A 2838-nucleotide genomic window follows, 5' to 3' on the forward strand; every position below is an offset into this window, starting at 1 on the left:
CTACTAGAAGAGCAGGAAGGGGCAAGAAAGAGAGAGGAAAACAAAGGTTTATCGGGACTTCAAGAAGAAGCAACCAACCCCACCATCAAGCCAAGAATTCAGCCCTCCACCATCACCACCTCCTCCTAGTCCTCCTCAACCCCGACAAACTGAGGAGTTGAACAAATCTGATGGGCAACAAGACTCCAAGGAAGAGGAGAACAAAGAGGAAGAGCAGAAGGCAGAAATTGAACCAAAATATGAGAAGCCAGATCCCGAAGAAAAAAATATTGAATATTCCTTGATCTACTAGCTGATGGATACTCTCGAGAAGAGGCAGCTAATGCAGCTTTTGAGTTGTCTAGCACTAAGCCCAAAGAATATATGCTGAGCCCTCGATTGGTGGAGTTGAAGAAAATGGCCATACATATAATGGATTTACAGCCATAAGCCAATGAGTGGGATGAAGTGATGCAAAGACTCACTGGGCTCAGAGAAAGGTCTATGGCCACTGAGATTGAGTGTGATAATCTCAAAGCAAATGAAGTTCAAATCAATGCCGAGGTGGACTCGCTGCAAAAGCAAGACCAAGAGAACACACAGAAGCAAGCCAAGCTACAAGCTGATCTGGACGCCAAGAGCTAGAAAGCCAAAGTCAGACAGCATACCAAAAGCTTCAAAGAGCAGATGAGGAGTATAAGAAAATCAGCAAATCACTGACGGATGCAGAGAAATAAAGGGACAACTTGACACTCTAGTTTGCTGATGAGTCCAAAGAAGTGGAGACTTTGAGGAATGATAAGGAAAAAGTTGAGCTAGAACATGAGGCCAGCCAGGACGAAGTTATAGAGCTGAAAGATCAAATAAAAGTGAAAGATCAGACAATCCAGAGGCTAAGGGCATCTCCGGGCAGAGTCAGAGCCGCTACCTCAACTAGCACTGCTTCAGAGAAGGATATATATGAAGAACAGATGAAGGAACTCCAAAAGGAGTTGACACTAGAGAAGACACAAAGATTGATGCTAGCCGAGGGCTCCCTAGTGATGCAAAGCCGTTTGGAGGATGAGAACAAAGCCATGAAAGATGAGCTAGTAGCCTTGAAAAAGAAGATGGACGAGGATCTAAAGATGATGCAAACTGAAAATGAAGACACCAAGAAGAAGCTAGAAGAGGCTGAGAAAGCCAATGCTGAATTGAATGACCTTTTAGTGACCATGGGGGATCAAGCTGAATAGGAAAAGAAAGCATATCAAAATCAGATTGATGAGCTAAAAGGCCAACAGCAGACTGAAGAGCCACACTTGAGCACATGGCTAGCAACTATGGAAGGAATTGATATAGACAATGTGTCAGATCCAGTGGACACATAAAAGAAACCGCCAAAGAAGCAATGCAGTGGGAGCAGAGGGTATTGAAGTCTATGACCATTCAAAAATTAGATGCAAATGTTGTTTGACATGAATGGCTACAATCCTCTCTCCCATATCCTCTTCTCAAGTATGAAGCTGCTACAATAAACAAGAGGATCAAAGAGGAGCCGATAGTGCCACTAGACGAAGAAGATATCACCAAACCAGAAGGTGTTAAGCTTATTGTGGTCTCTCAGCCAAAATGGAGGAAAGCATGGCTAACTAAATACCCACAGTATTTAGTACATCTAGTAGAGGCGCCTAAAATAATCAGAGACAACCTTAGCCTTTACCCTCTAACAAGGATGTGGGCCTGGAAAGAACAAGAGCTGCTGAAGAAAAGCCACCCCACGTGGCTCAACTACCCAAAGCTGTCAGGCTTGAAGGCAGGTGAGAGAATGAGTGAGAAATACATGGTGAAAACCCTAACGGGCGCCATTAAATTGTTCACTGGCTCGCTGATCTCTCTTGCATTAAGCTCAGAAAGATCTGTAAAACCCTTATGGAAGTTTTTGAGATCTTTCAACCTGGACAGGCACCAGACATCATATTTTTCTTCCAAGATACATATAGATGTGCGTATGAACTGTCTGCTCAACCTTCCCATGAGGTGATACATGCCCTCTACCAGCGAACAATGTTTTTTTCCTCCTACCATCTCTAGGCTTTCGAAGAAGCCTTCTACAACGGTTTCTTCACCATTGATACAGATATATTTGGCCCTACATTACTGGCCCAGCATGCACGGTATGAGTCTGTTCTAAAGATGCGCGAAAGCCTCCACTGAAGAAGCAGCTCTACTGTCATGTCGGGGACGACATGATCTAGGAGGGGGAGAGTGTTAGCGGCTGGACACACTCAACGGAGGATGATTGCCCGGCGGGATACTAATTTCCTTTGTTATCATTCTTTAATTGAGAAGAAACCGTCATTTCACCTTTGTAATAGTGGGGCTTGCAGAAGCTTCCAAATTGTATCCCATTTTTGACATTTAGACTGAGTAAATGGTTAAATTGGAACATTAGGGTTTGAGATTGTAAGGTATTTATACCACTATTGACCTTAATGCAGAAAACCTTTGTCATTTTTATAAGTTTTGTCTATGTGAGTTGAGCGTACTCTGTGTATAAGAGAGAGTGAGAGTTTATCTTGACGCTACGCGTGCACTGGTGGTCGGAATCAAGTGCAAAGAAGTGCAGCATGTTGCCCCCGAAGAGAGCTACGCGCCAACACCTACATTGTAGGTGTACGGTCCGATTTTGCGAGATCGACCCACGAGCTATATCTGGTGATTCAGTGAGCATACATTGTCTGTTTTTGCATTTCAACATATCCACGCGTTCGCAATGAGTAGAGCTACACGTTAGGCACTTTAGTTTTTGAAAACGATGACCTGTAAATTTTGACCAAACATCCTACGTGATTCTGCACTAGGTGTTTAGGGTTGGGG

The sequence above is a fragment of the Adiantum capillus-veneris genome, chromosome 8 (assembly GCF_014529385.1).
Source record: "Adiantum capillus-veneris isolate H3 chromosome 8, ASM1452938v2, whole genome shotgun sequence".
Taxonomy (NCBI): domain Eukaryota; kingdom Viridiplantae; phylum Streptophyta; class Polypodiopsida; order Polypodiales; family Pteridaceae; genus Adiantum; species Adiantum capillus-veneris.